Raw genomic sequence first — 14,469 nt, 5'->3', positions numbered from 1 at the left:
CACATGATCACCAAGAACCAGCTTGTTGATGTCTTTGAAGTTAAGGTGCGAGAGTCTTCGATGCCATAGCCAGCTTTCATCAAAATGATCTTTCGTTAAAAGACATACAGCAGGCTTCCCTCGTATCGGGTTTAGATTTAATGGATACATTTTGCCTTTGTGTTGGGACTTCAACAGAACTGTCTTAGTTTTCTTTTCAATGATCTCGGATCCTTCATCATCAAATGAGACCTTCAGGCCAGTCCCTACAACCAATTGCGAGACACTTATGAGATTGTGTTGCAATCCTTCCACGTAGGCCACCTTTCGAATGGAAAAATCTCCGTTCGTTATCATTCCATAGCCTTTTATATTGCTATATGAGTTGTTTCCATACTTGACACATCCACCATCTTTTAGAGCCCGAAAATCCCTAAGCTTTTCCCATCTTCCTGTCATGTGACGCGAGCAGCCACCATCAATATACCATTCGTCATCGAACTGCTCGTCACTGATAACCTGCAAAAATTAAGCAGATTTAGGAACCTAAAGTTGCTTAGGTCCACGTGAGCCTTGTACAGAATAGGGAATAGCAATAGAAAGATCAACCAAATATGCTCTTTTTATTAAAGTGGTTTCGTCTTTCCTTTTGATGCTGAAAAATTTGATTTTGTTAGCTTTCATTTTGTTTGAATCAGATTGTGGAATTTTATTTTGATTCTTAACAAAAACTTTCTTTTGTTTCCTAGTGTCACAACTAGGAATTCTGATACGTTGCAGACACTTAACAAAGAATGACATTGTACCTAAAACTAGAAAACATGTATGGTGTTATTCAATGACAACAAAATTCCATCAAATACCCTATACAAACTTTCAAATAGTCAACAAAAGTTGGAAACCCTAAAAATCCCGGTTGAAGTCCATTTTGGACTAGGATTTTCTTATTGGGCCTAATGGACCAATAAGCTTCCAATTTGACTATTTCGGGCTTAGAACTCTTATATGGGCTCTAATTGAACCCACTTTCATTTATTTTAACATTTTGGGCCATAATGGACCTAGAATGAAATAAAACATTCTTATTGGACCATAACAAACTTAATTAGCTCTAAAGGGCCATAAAACTCATACCTTGATTGTTTTAGGCCGTGAACCATCTCCAAAGACCAATTGGGCCGAAAATTATCAAATTGGGCTCATAATATGGATTTAAGCACAAAAAGGCCCAAATTCTTTTCTTTCTTCTCCCTCTCTCGGCCCAACTACAAAAAAAAAAGAAGGAAAAGAGTTGACTTATTGATGCCACCTCACAATTGTACATGGGGTATCCATGCACTCTTCTCATGTTCCCATGCATGTTCACTCAACTCACTCTCTTCTCTCTCTCCTTTCTATCCCCGGACGAAGACACCCAACACACACACACATTTCATCCATCTTTTGGAAACAAAACTTTCTCTAGAAAAGTTCTTTCTTCTTCACAAATTTTCGAAGATCTAAGGAGGATCAAGGAGATGTCCACCAAAAACTCACTCCTTCCTTAGTAAGTCCTTACACATCTAAGTTGTATAACTTCATCCTTGTGTTAAGATCATTCATTATAAGCATTTTTGTGATCATACTCTTAGAAAACCTCCATAAGTTCGAAAGCAACCCAAGAAAGCTTCCTAGGGCCGAGAATAGCATCAAACTTCTTCCATTTCTTCAAAACCGAGATCCACAAGAAAAGGTGAGTTCATACCCCTCTCTTTTCGGTTTTCACAAGTTTTATGGGGGAGAATACAAGTAAAATGTGTAGATCTATGTGTATGTGTATGCTATGTATGATTTCATGCATGTATGTGTGATTATATGTGTTTATGTGGTAAATATGTAACAAAAAGGGAAGAAATCATGAAATCTATGGCACAAGAAGGAAAACAAACGTGAACTAAGATATATTACACTAAACAAGTCAAGAAAAATACCCTCTAAGATTAAAATAAACATATTGCAACATAAAACCCATTTTTTTGGCTTAAATTGTCAAATAAACAAAAGTTGGGTTAAAATTGCCATTCACGGGTTTTCTTAAGGATCAAAAGGGTCAAAACAGTTATAATAAAAGTTTTTATGAATATTATACTCTTCAAAGGACTAGAAATGTAAATTGTAGCTTAATGGGCCAATTTTTGGGCTTTTCGGCCCATTGAGCCCAAAATTGCGAAAAACCAAATTTTTAAGGGATTGAATGATAAACTTCACAAAACAGGAGGTAAAAAGGGTAAACAAAACCAATTCAAGGGTTAAAATGATTTATTTTCCAAACAAGGATCAAAAATGTAAACTTTTTGGATTTTGGGCCAAAATTGTAAAAGTTGCGAAAAGTTTGGGTTTTAACTGAAAAATTCCTTACTGGAAGGGCTGAAACTTCCAAAGAGAAAATTTTGAACTAAAAACATCACTTAAACAAGTCTATGGGTCAAAAATGCCAAGAAAATGGTTTAAGGGCCTAAAATGTTCTTTTTTCAAAATAAGGGACTAAAATTGTTATTTTCATTAAAGAAGGGCTGAAAAGGTCAAACCAACATTTTCAAGCAATTATTTTGTTTTTAAGATATTTGAGTCAAAAATACCAAACTACAACTCATGAAAATAGAAAGATGAATATACGTATAATTCCAAATATCGTTATAAACAATCGACCGGCCTCGTGCCGATACGAAGATAACAATCGTTAAATCAAACTTTCCAACAATTATACTATACCTAAAACAAGTCAATATCCAAATAGTTGGGCTTGAAAGATCCTAATCATGCTTATTGGACCTTCGTGGCCTATTGACATGAGTTTTGGGGCTAACACTAATTATAAATGTTTATTGGGCCTCCGGTGACCCAATTACATGTTTAAGGGACCCTCAATGGCATATATATGCTATTGGGCCTTGGTGGCCCATTAGCATTGCTAGTAAGGTCCAAATTTAATCAAATATGAAATGGGCCAATGTGTCCTTCGTATAACCAACAGCCTTAAATAACACGCGTAATTAGCAGGACCTTGTATTCCTCTTCTCCGTGTCTGTTAGGCTTATTTTAAATCAAAGTAAACAAACCCAGGTCGTTAATCAACAGTAATCAATTTTGTTTGGATTAAGTGAGTAATAACGGGCGACACCTATAAGGGTCGTTTGTAGTCTGTAGTTATAATCAAAGTCTCATGGAAGGAGAGCGAGAGTTTGTGTATAGATCTATACGAGGGTGACTCCCCCACACCTCAGCTGTTCGCTACAGTTAGACTCGGCCAGTCTAGGGTGACAAAATCTTAGGATCAATCCCGGCGTACGTTAGGTTGCCAAGACAGACGAACTAGTCATTATTATGCATGGTTATAACGACTCGCATAATTAATTAAATCCAATACCATCCGAGTAATCAAGGAAGAGTAATCAAAATCATTCGTTGTGGCAGTATAGCAACTTGAAAAACAATTATATTTTATGTTATCAGAAAACATCGGGTTTTTCGAGGAAATCAACACCACTCGCTTGTATTTTTCTATAACTATAATACAAAACTTCCTTTTATACACGTTTTGAAATCATTCATGCATTAACTTATGGATCTTCACACTTTGGTAAACAATTGTCTCTTCAGAAAATATCGGATTTTCTGGGTTTTATAAACTACACAAATCATTTTTATCACAACCCTACTTATGAACTCACCAACATTTCATATGTTAACCGTTTTTCAAAATAACTTGTATTCTCAGGTAACAGGTAAGCTGAAGGGTAATATCAAGTATATTAGGATGTTATGTTTTGAAAACTCTCCAACAATTTATGTTATGGATGTGTAATATTTAAAACAATATACTGGATGTGAACAATATCAGTTGTAATGTATTGATGCATGGTGATGTTTATGTTGTGATTCATGTATATTCATTGTGATGATATTCAATTTAAGTCACGCGAGCCCTCGGACGTTTCCGCCGTCTGGTTTCGGGGGTGTGACAGGTTGGTATCAGAGCTCTGTTTATAGTGAACTGGCATATCTAACCACGCATTGATATGCAACTATAAACCAAAGAGGGACTAAAATAACTCTGAACAAAACAAAATAAAACACAACGATAAAAACATCTTTACTTGTGCGATATAGGAAAAAGAAGAGAATACCAAATCAAATTAGATAATACTGACATATCGGTTAAGTCGGGACTGTTCATGGTTGTATTAAGGGGTGAATGTAACCTGATCAACTACATTTTCTCCGAAGTACAACTAATACATACCCCGGTAAAAACCTCGATGGACGGTAAACCTAAAAACATACCCCTTGTTACCAAGAAAAGAACATCAACTCAAATTACATAATAACTAAAACATATTAGGAGTAATAATAGTTTACTCATATACCTCCTCTCAGTCACCATGGAAGGAGAACACCAGGGCATTCAGTTTCATCAAGTCTTAGTGGCCCACGGGATGATCGAGGACGAACCCGAGGGAGATCAAGGGGGAGCACACGGCATTGGGCCGGACGAGTACACGGACACAGACTACGAGTTTGATTGTACCGACGACGACATGGATGAAGAACAAGACTCAGGCAAAAATTCTGCCACATCACCTACCAGCGAGATGCAGCAGGACCACCCCGCCCCACCAGGGAATCCCGCGAGGGAGAATCGCTCTCCGGAAGCTGAGATTGCTGCTCTGCGGCAACAGCTATTCGCCATAGAAGAACGAGCGGTGCAAGCTGGATAGGAAAGAGATGAATTCATTGGAGAAATGACTGAGATGGCCCAGTTGTTGGCACAACACTTCGGTATATAACCTTACTACCGTCGGCGAGCGCTCCTTAGAGTGTTAGGACTAGTCATATCTATCCTTAGTATTATGCTTATATGATCTATGCCATGTACCAGCGACCCTATGTTTAAGTGATTACACTACTCATAGAGTCGTTACGCTGCCGAACTTGCACCACTTATGCATGCATCCTATTTGATACCGGGGCAGAACGAAGTTTTGTGAGTAATAAATTCAAACACTTGTTAAAACAACAACCCCAGAATCTTAATGAAACCTTTACGGTGGAAATGGCTAATGGGAAAACAGAATCCACTGGGGAAATCTACATCGGATGTACCCTGACCTTAATTCATCACATCTTTCAAATAAACTTAATGCCTGTTTCCATTAGGAGTTTTGATGTGATTATCGGCATGGAGTGGTTAAGCCCCCACCATGCTGAAATTATGTGTCACGAGAAGGCCGTTCGCCTTCACCTCCCAAATCACGAAACCCTAATTATATACGGAGACAAACCCAGCACGGACCTTCGTCTTATCTTGTACATTAAGGCACAGAAGTATCTACGAAAGAAGGACTTCACGTTTCTAGCTCATATAGTGGATAGGTCCAAAGAATAGATCAATATTCGAAACATCCCTGTGGCTTGCGATTTCCCGGATGTCTTTCCGGAGGATCTTCCGGGGATACCCCCAGAAATACAAGTCGAGTTCCGAATTGATCTAGTGCCAGGAGTTACTCCCATCGCCAAATCGCCCTACAGATTGGCTCCTGCAGAGATGCAAGAGTTGTCCAGTCAACTCAGCGAACTTTTGGACAAAGGATTCATCCGACCCAGTTTCTCACCTTGGGGAGCTCCAGTTCTCTTTGTTAAGAAGAAAGACGGTACCTTCAGGATGTGTATTGACTACAGGGAACTTAATAAGCTCACCATCAAAAACCGCTATCCACTTCCGAGAATCGACGATCTATTTGACCAACTCCAAGGAGCAAGTTACTTCTCTAAGATAGATCTGCGATCTGGATACCACCAACTCAAAGTCCGGGAGGAGGATATCCCCAAAACCGCCTTCCGAACTCGTTATGGACATTATGAATTTGCCGTAATGCCCTTCGACCTAACGAATGCCCCTACCGCATTCATGGACCTAATGAATCGAATCTACCGACCATTCCTCGATAACTTTGTCATCGTTTTCATCGACGATATCCTAGTCTATTCCCGAAGCGAAGAGGAGCACGGCCGACACCTCCGACAAATCCTGGAAACCCTACGAACCGAAAGGTTATACGCAAAACTCTCTAAGTGTGAGTTTTGGCTCCGTAGTGTGAACTTTTTAGGTCATGTTGTTAGTCAAGAAGGGATACATGTGGATCCTTCTAAAGTCAAAGCCATCGAAGGATGGGCAATCCCAACAACACCCACCGAAATTCGTCAATTCTTAGGTCTCGCAGGCTACTACAGGCGGTTCATTCAGAACTTCTCCAAAACAGCCAAGCCACTTACCTTGCTTACACAAAAGGGCGTACCCTTTGAATGGACGGATAAGCAAGAAGCTGCATTCCGAACTCTGAAGCAAGCACTCTGCAGTGCGCCGGTACTATCACTACCGGAAGGAACAGAAGACTTTGTAGTTTACTGTGATGCGTCGAATCAGGGTTTAGGCTGTGTACTCATGCAGTGTGGAAAGGTGATAGCTTATGCGTCCCGGCAACTAAAGACACATGAGGTGAATTATACAACCCATGATCTGGAATTAGGAGATGTGGTCTTCGCCCTGAAGATTTGGAGGCACTACCTTTATGGTACCAAGTGCACCATTTTCACCGACCACAAGAGTCGCCAGCACATCTTAAATCAAAAGGAGTTAAACATGAGGCAACGAAGATGGGTTGAATTGCTGAACGATTACAAGTGCGAAATCAAGTACCACCCAGGTAAAGCTAACATAGTAGCTGATGCCTTGATTCGAAAGGATTACTCGAATCGTCGTTTGAAGACTCTCTCCATAACCATCCAATCCCACCTGACCTCGCAAATCAGAGCAGCCCAGTCGGATGCCATGAAGGCAGAAAACAGAACGAGCGAAGCTTTACGTGGAATGGAAAAGAATTTCGAAGTGAAGAAGGACGGAGCATATTACTTCATGAACCGCATTTGGGTCCCTAAACTTGGGGGATTCAGAGATGTAGTCATGAATAAAGCCCACAAGACACGATACTCCATCCATCCAGGTTCAGATAAAATGTACTTGGATATCAAGCGACATTATTGGTGGCCTAACATGAAGGCAGAAATTGCCACTTACGTTAGCAAGTGCCTCACATGTGCTAAAGTAAAGGTGGAATATAAAAAGCCCTTGGGATTATTACAGTAACCAGTAATTCCCGAGTGGAAATGGGAAAGGATTACTATGGACTTTGTGACCAAACTACCCAAGTCGACTGATGGTTTGGATACCATATGTGTAATAGTTGACAGATTAACAAAATCCGGTCATTTCCTGCCAATAAAAGAATCATACAAGATGGAACGTCTGACAAGGACCTATATCAAGGAAATCGTGAGACTCCACGGAGTGCCAATATCTATCATCTCAGATAGGGATAGTAGGTTTACTTCACGCTTTTGGCAATCGCTTCAGAAGGCTATGGGAACACAACTTGACATCAGCACTGCCTACCACCCGCAAACGGATGGTCAAAGCGAGCGAACCATTCAAACATTAGAGGACATGCTTCGCGCATGTGTGATAGACTTTGGAAGGTCGTGGGATACCCACTTGCCTCTGATCGAATTCTCGTACAACAACAGTTACCACTGAAGCATCAAAGTTGCTCCTTTCGAGGCATTGTATGGGCGTAAATGTAGATCACCGTTGTGTTGGGTTGAGGTAGGGGACACTCAGTTAGCAAAAGGACAAACGTCAAACAATGCACTAACGGGACCAGAAATCATACGCGAGACGACCGAGAAGATAATTCAGATCAGGGCCCGACTGCAATCATCACGAGACAGACAAAAGAGCTACGCCGATAAGCGGCGAAAGCCCTTGGAATTTAGAGTCGGGGATAGGGTGTTATTAAAGGTCTCTCCCTGGAAAGGGGTGATTCGTTTTGGGAAGCGGGGAAAACTAAACCCTCGATACATTGGACCCTTCGAGATTCTTGCCCGAATCGGTCCAGTGGCTTATAGACTGCAGCTACCCGCTGAGCTCAGCAGTGTACACCCCGTGTTCCATGTTTCCAATCTAAAGAAGTGCTTATCCGACGAGACTCTCGTTATTCCATTAGAAGAAATCGAAATCAACGAGAATCTCATGTTCATTGAAGAACCAGTCGAAATCATGGACCGGGAAGTGAAACGTACTAAGCAAAGTCGCATTCCGATGGTGAAAGTTCCATGGAACGCGAGACGTGGACCAGAGTTCACATGGGAACGCGAAGACTAGATGAAGCAGAAGTACCCTCATCTATTCTCACATTCTCGAATCTAGCTTTAAAAAGAATTTCGGGACGAAATTCCCTCTAACGAGGGGATGCTGTCACAACTAGGAATTCTGATACGTTGTAGACACTTAACAAAGAATGACATTGTACCTAAAACTAGAAAACATGTATGGTGTTATTCAATGACAACAAAATTCCATCAAATACCCTATACAAACTTTCAAATAGTCAACAAAAGTTGGAAACCCTAAAAATCCTGGTTGAAGTCCATTTTGGACTAGGATTTTCTTATTGGGCCTAATGGACCAATAAGCTTCCAATTTGACTCTTTCGGGCTTAGAACTCTTATATGGGCTCTAATTGAACCCACTTTCATTTATTTTAACATTTTGGGCCATAATGGACCTAGAATGAAATAAAACATTCTTATTGGACCATAAAAAACTTAATTAGCTCTAAAGGGCTATAAAACTCATACCTTGATTGTTTTGGGCTGTGAACCATCTCCAAAGACCAATTGGGCCGAAAATTATCAAATTGGGCTCATAATATGGATTTAAGCACAAAAAGGCCCAAATTCTTTTCTTTCTTCTCCCTCTCTCGGCCCAACTACAAAAAAAAGAGGGAAAAAAGTTGACTTATTTATGCCACCTCACAATTGTACATGGGATATCCATGCACTCTTCTCATGTTCCCATGCATGTCCACTCAACTCACTCTCTTCTCTCTCTCCTTTCTATCCTCGGACGAAGACACCCAACACACACACACATTTCATCCATCTTTTGGAAACAAAACTCTCTCTAGAAAAGTTCTTTCTTCTTCACAAATTTTCGAAGATCTAAGGAGCATCAAGGAGATGTCCACCAAAAACTCACTCCTTCCTTAGTAAGTCCTTACACATCTAAGTTGTATAACTTCATCCTTGTGTTAAGACCATTCATTCTAAGCATTTTTGTGATCATACTCTTAGAAAGCCTCCATAAGTTCGAAAGCAACCCAAGAAAGCTTCCTAGGGCCAAGAATAGCATCAAACTTCTTCCATTTCTTCAAAACCGAGATCCACAAGAAAAGGTGAGTTCATACCCCTCTCTTTTCGGTTTTCACAAGTTTTATGGGGGAGAATACAAGTAAAATGTGTAGATCTATGTGTATGTGTATGCTATGTATGATTTCATGCATGTATGTGTGATTATATGTGTTTATGTGGTAAATATGTAACAAAAAGGGAAGAAATCACGAAATCTATGGCACAAGAAGGAAAACAAAAGTGAACTAAGATATATTACACTAAACAAGTCAAGAAAAATACCCTCTAAGATTAAAATAAACATATTGCAACATAAAACCCATTTTTTTGGCTTAAATTGTCAAATAAACAAAAGTTGGGTTAAAATTGCCATTCACGGTTTTTCTTAAGGATCAAAAGGGTCAAAACAGTTATAATAAAAGTTTTTATGAATATTATACTCTTCAAAGGACTAGAAATGTAAATTGCAGCTTAATAGGCCAATTTTTGGGCTTTTCGGCCCATTGAGCCCAAAATTGCGAAAAACCAAATTTTTAAGGGATTGAATGATAAAATTCACAAAACAGGAGGTAAAAAGGGTAAACAAAACCAATTCAAGGGTTAAAATGATTTATTTTCCAAACAAGGATCAAAAATGTAAACTTTTTGGATTTTGGGCCAAAATTGTAAAAGTTGCGAAAAGTTTGGGTTTTAACTGAAAAATTCCTTACTGGAAGGGCTGAAACTGCCAAAGAGAAAATTTTGAACTAAAAACATCACTTAAACAAGTCTATGGGTCAAAAATGCCAAGAAAATGGTTTAAGGGCCTAAAATGTTCTTTTTTCAAAATAAGGGACTAAAATTGTTATTTTTATTAAAGAAGGGCTGAAAAGGTCAAACCAACATTTTCAAGCAATTATTTTGTTTTTAAGATATTTGAGTCAAAAATACCAAACTACAACTCATGAAAATAGAAAGATGAATATACGTATAATTCCAAATATCGTTATAAACAATCGACCGGCCTCGTGCCGATACGAAGATAACAATCGTTCAATCAAACTTTCCAACAATTATATTATACCTAAAACAAGTAAATATCCAAATAGTTGGGCTTGAAAGATCCTAATCATGCTTATTGGACCTTCGTGGCCTATTGACATGACTTTTGGGCCTCACACTAATAATAAATGTTTATTGGGCCTCCGGTGACCCAATTACATGTTTAAGGGACCCTCAATGGCATATATATGCTATTGGGCCTTGGTGGCCCATTAGCATTGCTAGTAAGGTCCAAATTTAATCAAATATGAAATGGGCCAATGTGTCCTTCGTATAACCAACAACCTTAAATAACACGTGTAATTAGCAGGACCTTGTATTCCTCTTCTCCGTGTCTGTTAGGCTTATTTGAAATCAAAGTAAACAAACCCAGGTCGTTAATCAACAGTAATCAATTTTGTTTGGATTAAGTGAGTAATAACAGGCGTCACCTCTAAGGGTCGTTTGTAGTCTGTAGTTATAATCAAAGTCTCATGGAAGGAGAGCGAGAGTTTGTGTATAGATCTATACGGGGGTGACTCCCCCACACCTCAGTTGTTCGCTACAGTTAGACTCGGCCAGTCTAGGGTGACAAAATCTTAAGATCAATCTCGGCGTACATTAGGTTGCCAAGACAGACGAACTAGTCATTATTATGCATGGTTATAACGACTCACATAATTAATTAAATCCAATATCATCCGAGTAATCAAGGAAGAGTAATCAAAATCATTCGTTGTGGCAGTATAGCAATTTGAAAAACAATTATATTTTATGTTATCAGAAAACATCGGGTTTTTCGAGGAAATCAACACCACTCGCTTGTATTTTTCTATAACTATAATACAAAATTTCCTTTTATACACGTTTTGAAATCATTCATGCATCAACTTATGGATCTTCACACTTTGGTAAACAATTGTCTTTTCAGAAAATATCGGATTTTCTGGGTTTTATAAACTACACAAATCATTTTTATCACAACCCTACTTATGAACTCACCAACATTTCATATGTTGACCTTTTTTCAAAATAACTTGTATTCTCAGGTAACAGGTAAGCTGAAGGGTAATATCAAGTATATTAGGATGTTATGTTTTGAAAACTCTCAAACAATTTATGTTATGGATGTGTAATATTTAAAACAATGTACTAGATGTGAACAATATCATTTGTAATGTATTGATGCATGGTGATGTTTATGTTGTGATTCATGTATATTCATTGTGATGATATTCAATTTAAGTCACGCGAGCCCTCGGACGTTTCCGCCATCTGGTTTTGGGGGTGTGACACCTAGGGCTAGCAGACGTCTTCTTTGCTTGTTCTTCAGAGTTCGAGACTAACTTTCCCTTCCCTTTAACATCCTTGACTAGATTCAGCTTCGGTTGATGTTGGGGAAGATGGGATTTAGGACCGAAACTGCTCTTTCCGTTCTTTTGACTACAAGAGTTGCAGTGTGAGCATTGACTGAGTTGGTCTGTGAGCTTACTTTCGCTTTTGAGTTAGACACCTTTTCTTTGCGAACATAATTGGAGTTTTGAGACTGCCGAAACTGCTTTCGCTCATTGATTTTCTTTCTATATCTTCTGTTCCGCTGGCGTTTTTTTAGTCAGCTGCTTTTGAGACTTGTGAATGTTTGCCTTCGGCTTCGGTCTTTCTGCATGAGTTTCGCTCTTCAATGAAGAGGTTTCGCTTGCTACCTTTACAGGTTCTCTTTGAATTTCTTTAGTACCACTTGTGCTTGGTACATCAAAGCTTATCGGCTTGTTGAGTGGTTCTGCCACGTATCTGCCCTTGACTCTCGATGAGGTTCTTTCCGATAAACCGACAGTTTCGTCTGCATTGTCAATTGGAGTAGACCAAAAATAATCATCACAGCCGCCTGCGTTGTCTTCATTTACTAAGGCTGTAAGTTCGGCGGTGTGATTCTGAGTAAATCCTGTTGTGGTGTATACCTGATTTGGTACTATTTGTACCTTTTGATATACCACAGCCTTCTCTTTCAGAACTTTGACTTTGTCTTGGGATATCCGAGCGAACTCAACTGAATTTTCAGATATAAGACCTTTGGTAGATTCTCTTTTGAAAAATTCTGAACAGTCAACTACATCTTCTACAGATATTTCACTCATATCACTGCCCTCGTCAAATTCAGAAGTGTTTTCCACATTTATCTTGTTTTCTAAACTCAACTTGGTACTCAATGAGTCAAATTTCTGTACAGTTTCGGTCTTGATTTTTAATTTATCATTTTCGTATAATAGGTTTTTAAGCATATCCTTATGGTCTTTGGACTTGATAAAGGACTCGATTTTATCCAGACCGAATCTGTAGGCGTTAGAAGTTTCTTCTGATGAGACCATTGATTCACACTTATAGCAATCAACATCTATTTCGTCTTCCTTTAATTCAAGGAAAGGCAAAATCATTTTGTGAATTCTATCTCCAATCTCACAAGTTAAATACAACTGAGTAATATTGGAATAAAGACGTTTAGCAATTAAGAAAAAAATATTCCTTTGTTTCAAAAACTTTAAATTGTCACGTTGCAAATAAATCAGTTCATCTCTTGCCCTAACCAACTCTAATTCCTTCTTCTCTATCCACATCCTTCGCTCCTCACTCTTGGAAGACACCCTGCTAAGTTGATCAGTTAGGTTAGAATTTGTGAGGCGAGTTTGTTTTAGACTACCACTTAAACTAGAAAACTTGAATTTTAATTCGTTTAATTCCTTTTCATAGTTATTAACTGGTATTTTCAGTGATTCGGGGATAGATTGTACCTTCTTGATCAACTGATCACATTCGTTGATCTGCTCACCCATCAGTTTGGCAACGAAGCAACTGTCTTCTCTTTCCTTCGCCTCATCAGACCCGTCATCCGTTGTGTAGCCTCTTATTTGTGATACTCCAGCAGTCACCATCAAGAACCTTCCAGCAAACTCAGCATTATCTTCCTTCGCCACAAAAGCCCTACCATGCGTAGGTTTGCGAACTTCTTCATCTTCAGACTCGGTAGACCAGACCTCTACTCATCCGAACTAATCATCAACTAAGTTCTCCTGCACAATCAAAGCATTCATAGAATTTTTAGAGGTTTTCTTCTTCTTATTTCTTCTAGTTTGCGTAGGTGATACGCTTCATCCTCTTCTCCATCCTTCTTCTCGGATAGCTTTCTCAACGTACAATCTTTGGCAAAGTGATTTTTGTCGTGGCAGAAATTGCGGTCATATCCGGAGTCACCTACAAGCTTGTTCTCCTTCTTCGCTTCTTCTTGCTGAGGAGCGTTTTTAACCTCCTCTTTCGCCTTTTCAGAACAGTAGCCCCCTTGCCAGTTTCGGTTCTTGGAGGTAGGAAACTTTTTGCGAGCAAACTTCTTGGGATTAGAGATCATTAATGCATATTCATTATTTGTCAGATCATATTCAGAGAGATCCAACGCTTCTTCTTCTTCAGCCATGTTCTTGCCCTTTGAGAGAAGAGCCAAAGATCCCATACTAGACACCACCTTCGTTTCCTTAGTCACTACATTTTCATGTGACTTGAGTATTCCCACAAGCTTCGCCAACAAATAGGTTTTGAACTGTTCATGAGCTTTCACAGTCGAAACCACAGCCATCCATTCGGGTCTTAGGCCATTCATGAAGGTGACCTTCTGCTCGATTACTTCTCTGCCAATTCCATGCTTGATCATCTTGCTGAGAAGATGATTGAAACGATCGAATGCCTGAATGCGTTTTTCTTCTGGCTTTTGCTTGAAAAGAGTTTGTATTGAATGCTCCAGATCCTTATCTGTGGAATACAGCTCCTTAAGCCTATCCCAGATTTGTTTTGCCGTCGTGCATGAACTGACCAGACGAAAAGTATCAGATTGCAAGGAAAATCTGATCATCCTCATAGCTTTAATGTTGCTCATCAGTTTGTCCTTCTCGTCTTGAGGAACATTCTCCACGTCGATCATCAGCTGATTGTACTCCTTTTGAGTTTTGATGATTTTATTTGTTCCAGGGTGAGCAAACGGACCCAAAGTGATAGCCTCCCAGATTAGATACCCATTATCCTCTGAACCAAGAACATAGTCTTCAAAGTGATGCGTCCAGACTTCATAATCTTGGGTATATAAGAACGGGATTCTCGTAGTAGATCCGATGTTGTTGGATATGTTGATGGGGTTTGTTTGTG

Source organism: Lactuca virosa, chromosome 4 (assembly GCF_052849685.1).
Source record: "Lactuca virosa cultivar CGN04683 chromosome 4, Lactuca_virosa_CGN04683_v6, whole genome shotgun sequence".
In the NCBI taxonomy this organism is placed as follows: domain Eukaryota; kingdom Viridiplantae; phylum Streptophyta; class Magnoliopsida; order Asterales; family Asteraceae; genus Lactuca; species Lactuca virosa.
This window is presented reverse-complemented; position numbering follows the sequence as displayed.